At 42.7% G+C, this 19855-nt stretch overlaps 1 protein-coding gene across 2 annotated transcripts in view; it reads left to right on the top strand.

Annotated features, from left to right (window-relative positions):
- The first annotated feature begins 2154 nt into the window (after positions 1 to 2154).
- Positions 2155 to 19855, top strand: part of PHC2 (polyhomeotic homolog 2) — a 113233-nt gene continuing 95532 nt past the window's right edge. Inside the window, exon 1 of one of the 2 annotated variants that reach the window (XM_059377181.1) lies at positions 2155 to 2252. The gene's annotated coding sequence lies outside the window, so the exon portion shown is untranslated. Of the gene's footprint in view, positions 2253 to 2547; positions 3040 to 19855 lie in introns of those variants that run through there. The other variant, XM_059377183.1, reaches the window with a different exon arrangement.

The following is a 19855-nucleotide window of genomic DNA, read 5'->3' as shown; positions in this document are numbered from 1 at the left end:
AAGGTGAATGACAGGATGGGGGCTGTTTAGCTCTGGGTTTCTCTGAGTCAACAGCTTTTCATCCCTGCCCCACTTCCTGAAAACTCTTTGCTCCTCAGCTTTGGAAATCCTTTGAGCACAAAGAACTCATTTCCTGTGGCCAGGAAGGACGGACGAGTTCCTGATGACAGCTCATCTCCCTCATTAAGACGCTCATAAAAGTGTTTCAAGGAGCCTGACTTATGGCTTTGCTGTTTGTCAAGATCCCCTTCTGCAAGGAGCCACTCTGGTAATTTGGTGCTAGGAGATGTGCAGGAGAAACCAGCTCCTTTGAGTCTGGGAATTATTTATGATCCTAAGAAGAGGGAATGTCATTGGAGAGATAACAAGGCTTCACCAGCACAACAGGGTGTTTAATATGCCATGAGGGATGGGAATCAGCTTCAAAATTCCAAAGCCAGCTAGGAAATCTTGAGAGATTCTGTACATGTGGGTTGTCTGTTCCTAGGAAAGCTCCTGGAGCAATAATATCTAACAATTATGGAAGTTTTACTCTGAGCAAGGACTTGTGCTAAATGCTTTTTATGTGTTAATTCATTTAATTCTCACACGATTCCTCTCCTACTTTACAAATAAGGAAATCAAGGCACAGAGAGGTTAGTCACTTACTTGAGGTCACACATTAGTGAGTAGCCAAGTCAGGATTTTATTCCAAATAAGTCTGCTTACACCATGGTGCATTTGAACACCAGTCACAGTTTAGGAGGAAATTTGGTTTTAAATCATCTCAATAAAGTTGAAATGTACAATATATTCAAAATTACCTTAGATAATCCCTTAAAATGCCTATAAAGTTTAGCATATTTGATTTGAGGCATATGGTCCTTCTCCAGTAATCAGAGAACCACTGAGCTAACTTAGAGGAGTAGAAGGAAAGTCTATATGCAGATGTTTACACTTTTAAACTACTCTTTCTTTAGGCAAACTATCAAATCCCTAGGGGTAAAAATCAAGAACCAGGGAATTGTAGACTGTACTTACCCATCTACAGAGGTGACTCTATTCTCTTTTAATATTTAGCCTCTGTGACTTTAACACATACCGCTTGTCACACCATGTTTTGCTGAATTAAGAGAGCATGGTCACATTTTAAGAGGAGAGGCGGGAAAGTTCTGTTACAGAAGCCCAAGTCCAAGCCTAAAGTAAATGAACCTAGCATAATGAGACTTCATGAGACTAGCTCTGGAATCAGATAAACCTGTTACTTACTAGCTGTGTAGCCTTGAGCCATTTGTTTAACTTTCTAAAGCCTCAGGTTTTTTTCATTTGTAAAATGGTCATAGCCATACCACTGTGTCGAGAAGGCTGAATTTAAAAGTTTATAAAGTATCAAGTTGGTGTATAAATCATAGCAATTAAATACTAGCTCTTAAGAGCTGTTTGACTGGAGGCAGGTCGCGTTACCTCGCGACCTGAGCCTCGTTCTCCTCATCTGCAATATGGGCCTACTGGCCCCAAAGGTCATTGTAAAGAAACACTGAAGCACTGAACAGTTTGTAGGAGGATCTCTCAGCCCTCTGGTTTACCTGGAATTCTGAGGAGGTATTGGGAGACCCCTGCTGGAGAAAGTAACTCAAAGAGAGACCTAGGCCTGAAGACAAAAACGGGCTCAGATCTCCACTTTTGCCATTTGGTGTTACTGTGTGACTTTGGGTGAGTGACCTAATCTCTTTGAGCCTCCACTTTCCCTTGTATTAAGTGGGGTTAACAGTACTGACATCACAAGGTGACCCCGAGAATCATATTCTGCATTAAAGTGTTAGGAACGTGGTAAGCGCTCATTTACTGTTCGCTGAGTCTGAATCCTTTTGAGGGGAGCCAGATTCAGCCTTTCTCCCTCCGCACAGTGGGAAAAGTACACGGCGTCTCCACACGGAATTCAGGTAGGAGAGATGCTCCCGGGGGGCCACTGGGCTCCAGTGCCTCCCCACTTCCCCCGCCCGCCCAGCGTTGCCATGGCCACCGGTTCAGGCCCGGAGCAGCACCTAGGCGTGTTCAACCCTATCCCCGCCTTTCCAGAGTGACCATTGGCTGGAGAGGCCACGTGATGCGCGCTGGTATGCTAATATATGGTAATCGCCCCCACGCCCCTCCTCCCCGGGCTGTGTCCGAGTAGCCAGCAGGGTGCGCGGCGCCGAGCCGAGGGGGCGGGCTGAGGGGCGGCCCCCGGGAGAGAGCGGCCAGGTGGAGGAGGAGCGCGAACGCGACCGCAGGTAACGGGCGGGCGCGTGCGCGCTGGGGCCGGCTCGCGGCGGACCGGCAGCGCGCGGGGCACTCGGGCCGCTGCGCTGCCGGCTTAACCCTTTGGGCACCCAGCTGTCACGGCCGGGCCAGGGCGCGGCGACCGGGCCGGGCCGCGCGGGGCGGGGCACTGCCGTGGGCACGGGCGGGCAGGCGGCGAGCGGCCTGACCCGGGATCCGCGGCGCGGGGCCCGCGCGGGCACCCAGCAGTCGGGCCCGCGGAGCGACCGGCCGCGACGCGCAGGGTGCCGGGACTTGCGGCAGGCAGAGGGGGACCGGCCGGAGCATCGGCGCTCGAGTGGCTTCTCGGGGGCCGAGTCCCTTCGCGCAGAGGCCCGCGCCTCGGCAGCCCGTGGCCTGGCGCGGCCTGCGTCCGCTCCGCTCGTCCCGCAGAGTGCGAGGAGACCCGTGGGTCGGGCCTGACCTCAGCGTCCCCCCACTCAGCAGGGCCTGACAGCCCGGACGCCGGCACTTTTGACCTATAGTCAGGCTGGGCCCCCGCTGTGCGACGAAGGCGAGATTGGTGCTTAGAGGGGCACCGGCAGAGGGAACTGGGGATTGCCGGTGCTGGGAGGAGAGGACAATCTCCTAAAGGAAAACCAGGCCCCAAGATTTGCCAGGTTTGAGAAGGAGGGATGCCCGGGGAAGGCTCTAGCTCCTTGTTTTCTGTGCTGGGTGATGACCTGACACTCATGGGCAAAGGTCACCGCCGGACACCTGGAGCGGGTCTGTCATGTCCAGAGGAAGCGGCTGTTTTGCGTGAGTTTCTAACAAATTTCTTATAAGGCAAGGTTTAAATTCATCTTCCTTCCCGGCCCTTCTGCTAGGTGGGCCAACAGCGTGTTCTTTGGATTATCACCCCCTCCCCCAACCACCACCAGTTCACTAAGATCTGTGGCAGCTTTAGTCTCACGGTGTAATTTAGCTTTCACTACAACCGAGATGGTAGGATGGGCCATGTGCCACTAATGTTAAGCTTGCCCTGGGAGCTTCTTGGAAGTATGTGAGTGTGTGTGTGTGTGTGTGTGTGTGGTGGTGGTGGTGATGGTGGTGGTGGAGGGGTTGGTGGGGGGGATGTTGCTATCATCAGTGAGGATGAAAAACTGGCTAATGTGCCAGTGATATCAATAGAATTTCCTTTATGAGTCTAAAGTCGTTTCTCCCAAATCAAGGGAAAACATGGTTACACATGAAAAGTACCAGGAACCAATGTGATGTTTGCAAGTGAAGTGCAAATTGTACTTCTTACTGCTCTTGAAGTCTTTTATCACACAACAAAAAAACACTTGGTATATGCCAGGCACTCTGCTGTGTCTTGTTCTATGTCTTGGGGATGCAGAGATGAATAAAATAATTAGTCCTTGTCCTCAGAGAAGTAGTGGGAGAGACAAATAAAATTGCCAGTAAAAGTGATAGCATAATAGATGTGTATAGAAAGAGCTGTGGAAACACAAAGGAGGGAACAATTAGCTGTCTGAGAGGGTCAGAGAAGGCTTTCCAGAAAAGTATGTGTTTAAGCAAGATCTTGAAGGATGAATAGGAGTTTGCTCGCAGAGAAGATTGGGAAGGACAGAAGGACAGCCAAAGCAGAGGAGAGAGTGAACATAGACACTTGAAGAGTATGGTTATCTCTCTGCAGTGGTTTTATATTGTAGCCTTGGCCTTTTTCCTTCCTTGATAAAGTAACTTTCCAAAAGTAATCTAGAATTTCTAATTGCCACTACAATTTCCCATCGTATTTTCCTTCTTATTGTTCTTCTTCCCCACATTCCACCCCCCCCCCCGCCATCTGTTTTTTGGAGGCTCACCCCTGGTCTTTGTCACTCGTATCTTTCCAAGTAAGCATTCAAAGTGTAGAGGTGGGAAGGGGATACTTTCCAGTAGCTCCAAGGTAGAAGGCCTGGACACTGGGTACAACGTGTGACAATAGAGGCATAATCCAGAGAGGACGGATCTATACCATACAACAAGAGGAAAATACAGGGCATAACCGGGGAAGCAATGCTGGAGGTCAGATCTGTGAGGTCGGGTTTCTGAGACCTGAGGAAGGGAGTAATAAGGTCAGAAGCCTGGAGGACCTGGAGCAAGACAGGATCTGGCCTATGATGTGGGTCAGAACAAGCAGTTCAGGACTGAGCCATGAATCATGCAGAAGCGACAGAGCCCACTGTTCCGTGGTACTTGCCGCAGAGGACAGGGTTGGATCTGACAGCTTCAAGAAACTATTCAGAAAAGGACAGCACCATCTCCTCGATAGAGTATTTCTAGCATTTCCTTCTTTCTGTTCTGCCTCCCTCCTTACTCTTACCCTCTTTTGATCCCATTTTCCACCCATGATGCACTTTTATTGGGCTTCTTTTACCAAGGGCTTAGCTACCAAAACAGAGAAATCCTATTCTGCTGCCTTAGCATCCACCTCCAGAACTCTAAAATAGTCCATTTGACCTCATAAGCCATCAACTAGCCAGTCTATGTTCACTTCCTAATCGTTTGGAAAGAGCAAGGATGGGCCTAGAGATGTACAGAGGACATCCCCAAAACTCACCTCATGCTTGAATCAGATACAGGCCTTTTAGCTTTGCTTAAACCAATATTTATTTTTAGAAGGGATAGTGGTGACATTTTGGCAAGTCCCCTGTCTTGAACTATATTACAGATCAAGCAACGTGAAGAAGGTGCCTAATATACATTGCTAGGATTGGCAATTCTGTAAGTGCTAGAGAGTCATGGGTGCTATTTAGGCAATTTTCTCAATCACCGTGTTTACTGAGCACCTGCTTGTGTACAGATACTGAGACAGGAGAATGAGAGAGGTGGTGTAGTCTGGGGATTATTCTCAGCTAAATAAGGATTTGGATCCTAGTTCTACGGGTTACTTGCTATATGAGTTGGACAAGTTAGTTGACTTTATTTCTTTGTGACAATGCCCCCTACCCCCATGAAGTTGTGAGGATTAAATGTAAAGCAGCCATTCAGTATGTTTTCAAAAGCACTGCAATATGTGGTATTATAGGAGTCAGAAAAAGGGAAAGGTCATTATGGACTCTGATTAGGAAGGAAGGCTTTTTTCAGAGGCATGGTGAATTTTGTTATAGAGGGAGGCGGACGGTGGAAGGAATTTCCAGATCGGAAAAATCATGTTTATAAAACACAGGACTGGGCTATAGAAGAAAGTTTTCAGGGACCAATCTGGCAAGATCAGAAGGTTTAAGCAGAAAAGTTGTAAGACAGGAAGGGGTGGTAGAAGCCCGATTTTAACAGGCTTTGAATGCTGAACAAGGAATTAGAACTCTATCTCCTATGACGGAAAGTGAAGATGACTGGTTAGGGAAATGCGGGGTCGTGAAAGGATTCTTAAGAAGATTCTCAACAACAGTGTGGAGAATAAACTTTAGTGGGGATAGAAGGAGACCGGCACAACCAGCCAGTCCGTTACTTACAGTCTAGATGTGAGGGGGTAAGGAATTGAATTAGGGTGATGGCAGTGAAAATAAAAGATGGGTTCAGTAAGTATCACAAAGGAAACGTGAGCAGGAGTTCATGACTGGATATGGAGGACAAGAAATAAGGAAGAATCAAATATAGCCTTGAACATGGGTGTCAAGATGAATAGAGATAAGACAAAAAGGAAAGCTAGTCTGGGGAGAAGAGGAAAGGCTAAGTGCTAGATATCTTGAGGTGATACTGGAACTTATAAGGGGATGTGTACCATAAGTATTTGGAAGTGGGGGGCTAGAGCTCAAAAGAGAAGTGAAGGAGCCTGATGTAGAGAAGGTGATCTCTGAAGCTGTGTGATAACTTAGTCAACTAGAGGCAGCAGCCTATGAACAGAAGCATAGAGGACTAAGGGCCAAAGCTTGAAGAAGCCCACATTTAGGGAGGTAAGAAGAAGAAAGCGGGTCAGTATAGGGGAGTGGGTCAGTATAGGGGAGAAGAAGGAGTATCAGAGAAGCCAAAGAACCATCTAGTCTTTTCCTCCAACAAATGCATTCTCTTCGGGACCATTCGTGTACCAGATAGATGCAAGGCTGGCCAGACGCGCTATCAGACATGAGGATGCAGTGCCAACAAAAGGAAGGAGAAGAGAGGGTTTCAAGCTGGAGGAATTGCTCAGCAGTATGAAATTGTAAAGAGAAAGTGGGAGATGCCCATTTTATTTGGTAAACAGGGTTATTAGTAACTTTTTGAGAACAATAGCTTCAGTTCAGGCAGGGGGGGCAGGGGGATATTAAATGCCAGAATAACAGGACTGTGGCATGAGCTGTAGATTCAAAGTGGAGGCAGCATGTGCATCACCCTTTGTATGCTTTGCAATAAATGGGAAGAGAGAAGTAGGAGAGTAGTTAGAGAAGGCAGAAGATTCAATCTTCCTTGTCTGCCTCATTATTTTGGTTGCCCTAAAATTCCAATCTCATGCTTTCATATCCTTAATAGCAGTTCAGCAATTCCTTTTCTTAAACGTACTGCTTTGATAATTACCTGCATATTTTACTGCATGTTAATAGTTCAGCTACCACTTGTTGAGTGTTTACTATGTGCTAAACACTTTGTATACATTCTATTCATTATCCCGCTTAATTCTCACAATACTGGATTACAACCACACAATCTCTTGGAAGTATGGAGAGGCTAAATCACATAAGTAATGGGTGGCAAAGATAGGATTTGGACCCAACTTGGACTCTAACGGACCACTCTATACTGTCCCTGAAGTCAAGACCAGCTTTGCTGGTGTGCAGCCTAAGCAACCTCCCAGGGCCCTGTGCTTAGAAGAGCTCCTCACTCAGTTTAATGCTCCATTGTTGCTCTCTTGAAATTCCTAATTTTTTAGCTTGGGTCCTGCTTTTTCATTTTGCACTGGACCCCACACATTGAATAAGTTCTGCCTGAAGGTGTCAATACTACCTCCTGAAGCCAGAAAAGCATGTTGTGCTGGATCCCTTGTTTTAGTTTTGTAGTGTGTCAAGGTCCTTGTTGTGTCATGGTGCATGATCCCATTTTCCTGGGATTTTCTCCTCTTGGACTCCCAATATTAAGAGCAAATGGGGTGGGCGCCTGGGTGGCTCAGTGGGTTAGGCCGCTGCCTTCGGCTCAGGTCATGATCTCAGGGTCCTGGGATCGAGTCCCGCATCGGGCTCTCTGCTCAGCAGGGAGCCTGTTTCCTCCTCTCTCTCTCTCTGCCTGCCTCTCTGCCTACTTGTGATCTCTCTCTGTCAAATAAATAAATAAAATCTTTAAAAAAAAAAAAAAAGAGCAAATGGGGAGTATTTTGAGGTTCAACTAGATAGTTTGAAGAGAAGAGAATAAAGAGGCAAGGAGTTATTACCCGGAATGTCTTCTGGAAACTCAAACATCACGGTCTTGAGACTATTATCAGGTAGAGTTACAGTCCTGATACTGTTGTTACTCCCAATTTAAATAAGAAATGAGTTCATTTCTATTCCTTTTATGGTTGAATATTCCCATTTGCTTGTAGGAAGCTATGGCAAGCTTTTTTTAACCTACTAAAACAGAAATTGGGATTGAGTAAATGTAATACAACTTGTCTGCCCTGATCTGATGCCTTTTCAGTTAGGCTGATGCTACCCCGTCACCCCCATACCAGGGACTACCCCGAAGCTTTGAACTACGTGGCCCATTTACCACATTTGTCTTGGATGCTCATGTCCCACCCTTGTCTTTGTTGCCTGCTCCGTTCTTTTATCTACCCACCTGAAGAAGGAAAACTTAATCTTTGATATTTTTGCTTATTTTTGGCTTTACAGTCATTACTTGGCAGGGACAACAAATGAAGTTTTCTGGTTCTCCTGATTACCACTCCCTCAAACATAACTTTCACTCTTTCTCTTGTTCCTCCTGCTCCCGGTCCCTCTGAGTGATTATTTGGCTGGTACTGACCAAGTCCTTACTGTGCTAGGTACAGGCCGACCACTTGACCAGGTCTGAACACCAGCCAACTTGGGGTTCTTCTGCGGGGGATATCAGACAAGACTGAGACTGCGTTGCTTCTTCCATTCCCTGTGTCCTTCCCATTCCCAGAGTGCTTATTCACACCTTCTACTCCAATAGGGACCAGGTGAGCCTTAGGATATATAAGAGTGAATCTATAGAGACTTATAGTATAACCTATGGTGTATGTCACAAAACAAAGTTTAGATGGACAGATGTTCTCCCTATGTGTGCTAGTGGCATGGTCACCATAAGGCACTGTGGTAGTTATCTATTGCTGTGTAACATATGACCACCAAATCTATCAGCTGAAGACAACGAACTTCTCTCTCTACCAAGATTCAATTCAAGCATCACATCTCAGAAGCATTTCCCCACTTGCTTTTAATGAATTAGCGTCCTTCCTCTCTGGCCTTCCTTTGTACTTTAACATCTCATTTTAGCATTTACCACACTGTTGTAATTGCTAGGAACTATGTCTTTTTCATATCCATAACTTCAGTTCTGAAAACCAGCCCTTGAACATAGCAGATGCTCAATAAATAGCTGTTGAGTGTGCTTAAGAATAGCTTGTACCTTTATATGTTTTTCGTGTATATACTGCAAAGTATGTAGCCTTGTGCCCTGTGATAAATGTACCTTTCTTTATTTCCCTGTCTAGAGGCTTAAGTATCATTGTTGTTGAAGATGTGAAGAAACCATTATACATATCAAAGGCTTGTTGACATGCCAACTCATTTGTCCCAGGAAGGGCTTCTTGACCTTGTTTCTGTCGGTTAAGTCCCTTCTCCGTCCATACTCTGAAACCAGTTCTGGCCCTTGTAGGAAGTTGTATAATGAGCCCCTAGCCCAAAGATACTTGGTTTAATAACAAAGCCAACATTGGTTCACTATTTAAATATTTGACTACAAACCTTATGAAGGTATGACCTGGATCTCTCTTCTTCACTGCTGTATTCCCAGCACCAAGTACTATTTAGATGCTTAATAAATACATGGTAGATGAATTAATAACACTCCATACTTGATAATCATGTTCCATTCCTGTTATCTGGGTCCTGAACTCTGATCACCCAGAATCTTAGGTGTTCATCGTTTCATGTGGCCCAGACATTTTGTCTTGGTCCTTGACTCTTCTCTTCCATCTCTTTATCATAGCTGATCTTTAGGAATTTGACTCCTTGCTTACTCTGAATTAATTCAGAGGCACCTCTTCCTCTCTTGATCTTCCTAACTAATACTATTGGCCAGATGCCTTCAGGACAATATTCTTTTCTCTACCTATAGCCAGAAACTATAGGTGCTGGGAAATACTGAACTGAAGAGAATTACATTCAGATTTCAAAAGAAAGGAGACAGGCCCCTTAGGAAGCAAATTTTGGCCAGAAACCAAGTTCTAAAATTTTGTGAGTCTGTTAAAATGATTAACTTGTAAGATTAAGCAATTCAATGCAAATTAATTTTTATACCAACCAGCAAATCAAAGGAGGGGGGGGGGAATTAAGTGAGTGTGTAAATATGGTTGCCAGGGAAACTTTTCCTGACAGAAGAGAGAACCTCACAGGAATTTATGCAGGCCTAAGAAAGCAATGTAACCTGATCTTTCTCTGTTCTCTCGATGATGGGGGAAGAAAACAATGTAGAAACCGTGGGTACAGATAAGGGTGGCTTTCAGCTTTTCTAAAGGAGTAAGTTCTCCCTCTTCAAGCAGGACTGAGTAGTAGAGCTCTCCAGAGCAAATATGACTATTTTAAGACACCTGTTGCTTCTGAGGAAACATCTGGAAATGCAGAGTTCTGAATTCATCTCTGAAATGGTATTCGCTCATTCAACACGTTCTAAGTGGCCCATTGCCCAAAGGGAGTATGATTATACAAGATAACAGTTTGAAGGTACTATGTCACACCTAGCGCATGGTCTTAAAATTTTGTCTAAATTAAATTTTTGAGTTAAGGGTAATACGGACCTAAATACTTAATGCTTTTTTAAAAAAATAAAATTCTGTTTCTGTAGAAAAATCATGAACACAAGGGCATTTTCTGCCATATTTCTATTCTTAGGTCACTGCTCTTGAGAAATACCTAACCCGTTGATCCATAAAGTAACACCCCAAGGTGACTATTCATCTAGTGACAGTGTCATCGGAATAGTAAGTGTAGTACCAGTGAAGGACAAATCTATTTCCTAGATAGCTAAAATCACAAGAGACCCTTAGTATTTTAGCTATAAACAATGGGTGGTTTGAGATCTAAAATCTCGGCTGTAAAATGCATTTTAGATTGAAATGCATAACACTGTCGCCTACCCGAGGCCTGTCATTCACTGTTTGCCCTTATGCCTTAATGTGCTGGAGTTTTTGTACTGCGTATGGTGCCTTTTAGTGACCTGCAGAGAAGGCAGTAGAAGGTAATGGTTAACAGCATGGCTGCTGGAGCCAGACCATTCCAGTTCCAGCCCCGCCCCTACCGCTCACTAACTGAGCTTTACAGCCTCCTTTGAGTCTCCTTGTGCACAGTGGGGATAATAATAGCACCTACCTCGAAGAGGTATAGAATTAAACAGGTTAATACATGTGAGCTGCATAGTACGCACCATGTAAGCTCTACCTTTTGTTATTTCCTGTGTCCTCCTTGATAGTAGGGTTGATTCCATTTGAAGGAAGAGCTGGTTGAGATATACAGAGATATAATTTCCCTCAAGTTGCATGCTAAGTTTGTGCTCAGATTATTTGCATCCTTAATTTAGCCCTCAAGTTTTCTATTCTACTTTGTAAGAGAGAGAAAATGAGAATTTGAGTAGGAGAGAAGAATTTGGCTTTTGGAGCATTTGAAATAGGGGTTACTTCACAAAAGATGGTGACACTAAAGCGTAGGAAAATGCAGTTGTCTTCTCAAAGGCAGAATCAGTGTGAGAAATGGTTGGGAGTCATATAAGACAGGGGACATCCTACTGGGGTGGGCCTGTTGTATGTTGAGCCCTAAATTCTGTCTCTGATCATGATCACTGAACAGCTGGAGGAAGTCTTGTAGCTGCCATCCACAACGGGAGCTTCTGATTATAGGAACGGACTATCTCCCATCCCTACCTGTCTTAGTGTCTTGGTCACTCAAAGACTTAAGCTCTACTTCTATTTCAGGTCTTTCAAATCTGTTCATTTATTCAACATCTTTAAAGCTCTGCACCCCCATGCTAGTAGCTAGGGTTGCAAAGATGACTAGACTATAGTCCTGGCACCCCAGATGTTTATAAAGGAAGACAGATGTGGATACGTTAATTATGGTTTCATACTCAGTGCCGTTAACAGGAGTATGGACAAAGTGGTTTTTTTTTTAAAGATTTTATTTATTTATTTGACAGAGATTACAAGTAGGCAGAGAGGCAGGCAGAGAGAGAGAAGAAGGGAAGCAGGCTCCCCACTGAGCAGAGAGCCCAACGCGGGGCTTGATCCCAGGACCCTGAGACCATGACCTGAGCCGAAGGCAGAGGCTTAACCCACTGAGCCACCCAGGTGCCCTGGACAAAGTGTTTTGAAAGCTTAGAGAAGGGAGCACTTAATTCTTCTTAGAAAAGTCACCTTCTGAAGAAAGTGACAATTGAGATAATGACAGGAGGAAAGGGAGTCCTCAGGCGGAGAGCACGCCTCAGACAGAAGGAGCAGTCTCTGCCAAAGCGGGGTGTCCGTGCGCAGGAGCAAGTATACACCAGGAGTTGCAAATCATCTAATATGACCAGAGCAGAGCATACGAGATGGGTAGCAGCAGAAACAGGGCCAGGAGCAAACACAAAAGGCTTGGCTGGCCAAGCTAAGGAATCTGGACCTAATGTTGGAAGCCCCGGAGAATTGTTGAAGCAGTGACAGGCTCCGAGCTGCTGTCCCGAGAGTGGTTTGGATGGGAGCAAGACTGGACACACAGTCAACACGGTCAGAAGGAAGCCTGTAGCTCGACTTCTCATCTTCTGCTGGTATTTTCACTATTGGGAGTGTGCCCTTGTTCCCCCAGCCCACACTGATCGACGACATGCCAGGTCCAGGGCTAACTGCAGGAGATCCTGGGACAGGCCACGTGCTACCCGTGCCTTGGAGTTGCTGGCAGGGTCATAGTTGTCGTAAACAAAAGCTTGCTTGAGTTTTTTGGCTCTCCTGTCCACTTTCCACTTCACCTCGGACCCAGGGCTGGTGTTGTGTGTGTGAAGATGAACTGGGTTGTGTTGGCCTTGTCTGTGCTCATCATGATGTCCCTGTCCTCATCATAACTCGCTCCTCTCAACCTCCCTGTCTCCTAAGTGCAGAGTTCTCATCATTTAGTGAATCCCTGTGCAGAGTGAATCAACTACATCCCCTTTTTAGACTTTGGCTATTTAAATTTGTCATCTTGTCTCATTTCCCCAAACATCAGGCATTCTAGTTGTGCCCTTAGACTAAGTGCACCTAGTCATGTCAAGCCCTTCAGGCCTTCCTTCCTGTCCTTACTCTTTTCATCCTTCTTTTCTTCTGACCCTGAGGGTATGGATACCAGAATTGCAGACTGCGTTATTTTCCGGGCTTTTTCTGTGTGGTCATAACATCTTTCACCCATGAGATCACAGTCCCCAAAGGAAAAACTCCTCCCACTCTGAAAATAAATTGAAATTGGAAAGAAACTGAAGATGAGAGGATATTTCTACTGCAATGGAATAGCAGATAGTGTTTTGTTAGAAATAGTAGTGTTTAGTACATAATGATAAATTGTGATAACGATTTGCTGAGCTGTTACTCTACATGCTAATTGCCATGCTAGTACTGTACGTGAGTTCTTACTTAAACTCACAGCAACTCTGCGGCATAAGAACTTATTACTCCTCTTTTATAAATGAAGAAACAGGCTCAAAGGGGTGAAATGATTTGTCCAAGGTCACATCATTAACACATAATAGCATCAGCTCTCGAACTCAGGCTTGATTCTAGAAGTGAATTTTCTTTACTACTGTGGAGCACGGGGTAAATATGTAGGGTCTAGGTGGAGGTACCTGTGGTCATCGAGAGTGAGCCCATTGTTTTTAACCTTTAGTGACAAGTGCCATTGTCAAATCTTGTTCTTGGTTCTTATTAGCCATGTTAATAAACTATTTTATTTGGATCATAGGAAGGCACAGTAAGTTTCTAATAGCTTCCCTGCCCCAAAGTTTATGATGTTTGTCTTAATTTTACAGATTTGAGTTTATATGTTAGCGCTTAGAGATGCTGTAGTTCATTATGGACGCGATGCTTGCAGTTTGGGGACCCAGCAGGTGAAAAAGTTGTGCCTTGGCAAATGGTTGCATATTCTAACAGGTTTGTTGTAGAGAGAGCAAAGTGTACTTTTAAAAAAATGTTATATATGTTATAATTTCTACACAAGATCCATCTACCCCATTCAACCCAGATAGGTTGAATAATGGCTACCCAAAGATAATTAGGTTCTAGTACCTGGAACTTATAAATGTTACATTATAAAGAAAACGAGTCTTTGCAGATGTAATTAAATTAAGGATCTTGACTGGTAGAGATTACCCTGGATTTCTGGATAGGCCCTAAATCCAACCACAAATGTCATTCTAAGAGACAGAGGGAGATTTGACACACAGAGGTGAGGAGGCAATATAAACACAGAGGCAGAGATTAGAGGGGTGCGGCCATGAGCCAAGGAACATTGGCAGCCCACAGAACTCGGAAGAGACCAGGAGTGGATTCTCCCCAAGGATCTCCAGAGAGAATGCAGCCTTGCTAGCCCCTTGATTTCAGCCCAGTGAAACTGGTATTGAAATCCCAGCCTCCAGACCTGTGAGAGAATATGTTTCTGTGTTGTTTTTGGTTTTTGGGTTTTTTGTTTGTTTGTTTCTGTGGTTTTAAGCCAGGAAGTGATTTGTTATGCCAGCCACAGGGAACTAATTCCATGGGAATAGTCACTTCTTGTGCTGCTTTGTTCATTTTGAGGACCCATATCATGGCTTACTAAAGGTGACAACCAACTAATATATGAATAATAATAGTAATTTCAACACACACTTGTGTAGTGTTCACTATGTGCCAGGTACTATTAGAAGCATTTGAAATGTATTTATTCATTCAATTTTTATAACAACCATATGAGGGGAAATCTATTACTATCTCCACTTGAAAACAGGGACATTGGAGTACAGAGAAGTTAGGTGACTTGGTCCAAAATTATGTAACTTACTTTAAGTAGTGGGGCTAGGACCTGAACCCAGGGAGTCTGGCTCCAAGTTCATGCTATGAAACACTATACAGGGGTTTGCACTCAAGAGGCACAGTCAGTGTCAGTCCTCTGGCCATTTTCTCTTTCCATGTTTTCTGCTGTGTTCACTGAATTTGTCTTCCTCCATGTGTTGTTCTTCATCTATAACGTCTTTTCTCTGTGGTTTTTTTTTTCTTTTTTATAATAGCCTTGTGTGGTTTTGGAATAGTAATTCTGGCCTCATAAAATGGGTAGGGAACAATTTCCTTTTTCTGTTTTCTGAAGGAGTCTATAGACCATTGGTTTTATTTCTTTTTTTTTGAATTTTTAGTAGAATTCACCACTAAAATCTTCTGGGTCTGGTGTTTTCTCTATGGAAAGCTTTTATGCCAAGAGCTTACATTCATTAATAGATAAAGGGCTATTCAAATTATTTCTTCTTGAGTGAGCTCTGATAGCTTGCCTTTCCAGGGATTTGTCCATTTCATCTAAGTTGTTTACTTTATTGGCCATAGGATCCCTTTAATGTCTGTAGGATCTTTCATTCTTATTATTGATAATTTCATCAGTTTTACTGATTTTTTTCAAAGAACCAGCTTTTTATTTCATTGATTTTTCTCTATACTTTTTCTGCGTTTTATTTTATTGATTTCCATTCTCATCTTCATTATTTCCTTCCTTTTGTTATATTTCACTTGTTCTTCTTTTTCTAGCTTCTTTTTTTTTTTTAAAGACTTTTTATTAATTTATTTGACAGAGAGAGATGACAAGCAGGCAGAGAGGCAGGCAGAGAGAGGGGAGGAAGCAGGCTCCCTGCCGAGCAGAGAGCCCCATGCGGGGCTCGATCCCAGGACCCTGGGATCATGACCTGAGCCAAAGGCAGCGGCCCAACTCACTGAGCCACCCAGGTGCCCCCTTTTTTTTTTTTGTGGGTGCAAGGTAAGATTTATTAAAAATGCTCTCCGGCGAAGTTTCAGGGCTCAGGAGAAGGGGAGCCAGGAAAGTTGCGCTGGGAGGAGGTGGGCACCCTCGGGCGAGGTTCTGCGACTCTGGAAAGCTGAGTGGCAGAAGTCGCACCCTTTTTCTAGCTTCTTAAGGTAGATGCTGAGTCTAATGATTTGAGATCTGTCTTCTTCTCTAATATAGGTGGTTTAATGCTATAAATTTTCCTCTAAGTATGGCTTTAGCTATATCCCATAAATTTTGATAAGTAACATTTTTGTTTTCATTCAGTTCAAAATATTTTCTACTTTTCCTTGTGACTTTTTCTTTGACCCATGAGCTATTTTGAATTATGCTGTTTTCTTTCCACATACTTAGGATTTTCCTAATAGCTTTTTGTTATAATTTTCTTATACTCAGAAAATATATAGTTTGCATGATTTTAATTCTTTTAAATTTATTAAGACTTATTTTATGATCCAAAACATATATTCTGCTGTTCCTGGGTAGAGTGGTATAAATATGGATTTAGATAAAGATATATAATATCAGATGGGCAGTGTTGTTCAAGTCTTTTACATCTTTATTAATTTTTCTGTCTACTTGTTTTATCCATTTTTGGTTCTATCAGTTTTGCTTTATGTGTTTTGAAACTCTGATGCTAGGTGCATACACATTTAGGATTGTATATCCTCTTGATGAATTGACCCCTTTATTACTATGAAATGATTTTCTTTTTCCCTGATAATATTCCTTGTTCTGAAGACTATCCAAAGTTGATATGGTCGTTATAGCTTTCTTATGATTATTGTTTGCATGGTATATCTTTCCAACCTTTTGCTTTTAACCTATATATGCCTTTATTTTTAAAGTGGGTTTCTTATACAATGCATTTAATTGTGTCTTGCTTTTTAATCCAGTGTGAAAATTTCTGCCTTTTAATTGAGACATTTATAATATTTATTATAATTATCGGTAAGGTTGGATATAAAAAGCTGATCAATTCTATTTGTTTTCTATTTATCCTGATTTTTGTTCTTTTTTTCTCTTTTTTGCCCAATTTTAGATTATTCAAATTTCTTATTTATGACTTTATCTTCATTATTGGCTTACTTCCTTTTTATCTTTGTTCTATCCTTTTTTTTTTTTTTTAAGATTTTATTTATTTGAGAGAGAGAGACCACAAACAGGGGGAGGGGCAGAGGAAAAAGCAGACTCCCTGCTGAGCAGGGAACCTGATCTGGGGCTTCATCCCAGAACCCTGGGATCTGACCTAAGCTGAAGGCAGATGCCTAACCAACAGAGCCACTGAGGCAGCCCCATTCTATCCTTTTTTGTAATTGCTTTCATGATTATAATAAACATCTTTAACTTACCCACATTTATCTTCAGAGAATATTGTATCACTTCATGTATAGTAAGAACTTTGAAAGTACATACTTCCATTTCTCCCCTCCTGTTCCTTGTACTATTATCATATTTTATTTACTGTTATTGTTTTTTATTTAGATAGTTATTTTTTTAAACATATTGAAAAATGAGAAAACATGACTTTTTTGTTTACTTACTTATTTACTGTTTTACCCACTTATTTACTGTTTATTTACTGTTGGAGACCTCTTTATTCCTTTGTGTTTCCATCTTTTATCAATTTCTTTTAGCCCAAAGAACTTCCTTTAACATTTTTGGTAGTATAGGGATGCTGGAATTAATTCTTTCAGCGTTTTTCTGTTTGAAAGACTTTACTTTATCCTAATTTGAGAGACCTTTTTACTGAGTAAAGAATTCTAGGTTGACAGGCTTTTTTCTTCTAGTACTTTAAAGATGTCTAGCCATTGGCCACTGGCTTGAATAGTTTATGATAAGAAATTTGCTGTAATTTTTTTTTTTAAGATTTAATTTATTTGTCAGAGAGAGAGTGAGCACAAGCAGGCGGAGCAGCAGGCAGAGGAAGAAGCAGGCTCCCCACTAAGCAGGGAGCGCAATGCAGGACTCAGTCCCTGCACCCTGGGGTCATGTCCTGAGCAGAAGGCAGATGCTTAACAGACTGAGCCACCTAGGCTCCCTTTACTGTAATTCTTATCTTTGTTCCTCTGTAATGGTCTTTTTTCCCTCTAGCTACTTTTAAGATTCTCTATCACTTAAGCAATTTGATCATGGTATTTCTTGGAATCATTGTCTTTCTATTTATTCTGTATGGATTTGCACTCCTTGGATCTGTGGGTTTATAGTTTTTATCAAATTTGGAAAATTTTTAGCCTTTATTTCTTCAAAGGTTTTTTCCTGTCCCCTTCCTCCCCAGATCTCTTTTCCTTTTGGAACTCTGAATTCGTGAATGTTAGATTGCTTGATATTGTCCCACTGTTGCTCACTGATTCTCTGCTCATTTTTTTTTCTGTCTTTATTTCTCTGTGCTTCATTTTGGATGGTTTCTAAGGCTGTGTCTTCAAGTTCACTGATATTTTATTCTGAAGTTCCCAGTGTATTTTTAATCTAACTCAGCATATTTTTAATTTCAGATACTATATTTTAGTCTCTAGATGTTTAATATCTTTTTTAAAAAGTCTTCTTTCTCCTGTCCTGATTTTCCTCTACTTCTTGAACATGTGGAATGTACTTGTTAAAGGTATTTTAATATCCTTGTCTGCTAGTGCTTTCATCCTGGTATTTCTGGGTATGTTTTTATTTATATTGTTTTTTCGTAGTTAACAAGTTTCTTTACATGCCTGGAAATTTTTTTTTTTAAAAGATTTTATTTATTTATTTGACAGACAGAGATCACAAGTAGGCAGAGAGGCAGGCAGAGAGAGAGAGGAGGAAGCAGGCTCCCCACTGAGCAGAGAGCCCGATGCGGGGCTCGATCCCAGGACCCTGGGATCATGACCCGAGCCAAAGGCAGAGGCTTTAACCCACTGAGCCACCCAGGTGCCCCATGCCTGGAAATTTTTTATTGAATAGTGAACATTGTTTATTTTATATTCTTGGTTGCCATATTTTGCTGTGGAATGTACTTAAATTACCTGGAATCAGTTTGATACTCTCAGGGACTGCTTTTATGCTTTGTTATGGGGGTCTAGAGCAGCCTTTATTTAGTTCCTACTACTATGGCAATACCCTTTGAGGATTCTAATTCCTTGTGTATTACAGGGTCCTTCTACTCCGACTGATATGAACACAAACTGTTTCCAGTCCTCTGTGAACTCTGGTAGTTGTTCTGCTTACTCCTTTACAATAGTCTCGTGTAGTTTCCTCTCACACTTGTGCAAATCTGTGCTCAGCGAAAGACTCTAGGGAGGATTGTCTACAGAAGAGGTTGTAGAGTATGTGCTGTCCCTCCCTTCTTCTCTCTGTGCAGCACCATTCTTTCTGGCTCTCTTTGCCAAAAATTCTAGGCACTTGGCACCCCAGAGCTCTAATCACAGTCTCCTCAACTCAGTGAGCTCTCTTACCATCTTTATACCACTGGAACCTGGAAACTGCCTTCAGGCAATAAGCTAGTATAATCATAGGGCTCACTTTGTTCCTCTCTCTCTCTCTCTTTTTTTAACAGATGATAGGCCAGCATTGTCTGTCAACCAATGTCAGAAAAACATTGCTTTATATATTTTGCCCATTATTTAGTTGTTTAAGGCAAGGAGGTAAATGTGATCCCTGTTTCTCCAATTTTTTTTTTTTTTTAAGACAGAGAGAGAGCATGTGAGTGGGGGGAGGAGGAGCAAAAGGAGAAAGAAAGTCTTAAGCAGACTCCATGCCCAGTGCAGAGCCCCCAACAGGGCTTGATCTCACAACCTGGAGATTATGACCTAAGCCAAAATCAAGAGTCAGAAACTTAACCAACTGAGCCATCCAGGCATCCCTAGTTTTTAAGTGAAAGTCTGTAACATCTTTTCTAAGGACCTTACATGTTGATAGTAGGTTCCTTCTTTAAAGAAGGGTCACTTCAGATATGGCTTTTGATAGTTAAAAATTAGAACTATATTTGAAGTAATAGTCAGGGCTCCTGGGTTGCTCAGATGCTTGGGCCTCAGCCTTAGGCACAGGTCATGAGCTCCAGATTGATCGGGCAGACTCCCAGCTCAGCAGGGAGTCTATTTTTCCCTCACCCTCTGCCTCCCCACCTACCCCCACCCCAGCTTGTGCTCTCTCTCTCTCTGTCTCAAATAAATAAATAAAATCTTTTTTAAAAAATAAAGTGATTGTCCTACATCTAGATAAATCAATTCATTGTTATTAGGATGGCAGGGAGTCAAAAAGGAATTTCAAAAAAAGGGCTAAAGCTATCCAGATGGTGATTTATTAAGTTTCCATGGTTGTAGAGGGCTGTATCTAGTTACCGAGTCTTGGCTATAAGCTTTTTAACTGCCCTACTATCTATTTAAATTCCTTCTTTGTTAATCTTTCTCTTTCATGCCTCTTCCCAATAGTGAAACAAGAGTGAAACCCTCTGAACCACTGAGATAAAGATCAAA

Source organism: Mustela nigripes, chromosome 14 (genome assembly GCF_022355385.1).
Source record: "Mustela nigripes isolate SB6536 chromosome 14, MUSNIG.SB6536, whole genome shotgun sequence".
Taxonomy (NCBI): Eukaryota; Metazoa; Chordata; class Mammalia; order Carnivora; family Mustelidae; genus Mustela; species Mustela nigripes.
The sequence above is the reverse complement of the archived record's forward strand: the minus strand, read 5'-3'. Positions and strand labels throughout refer to the sequence as shown.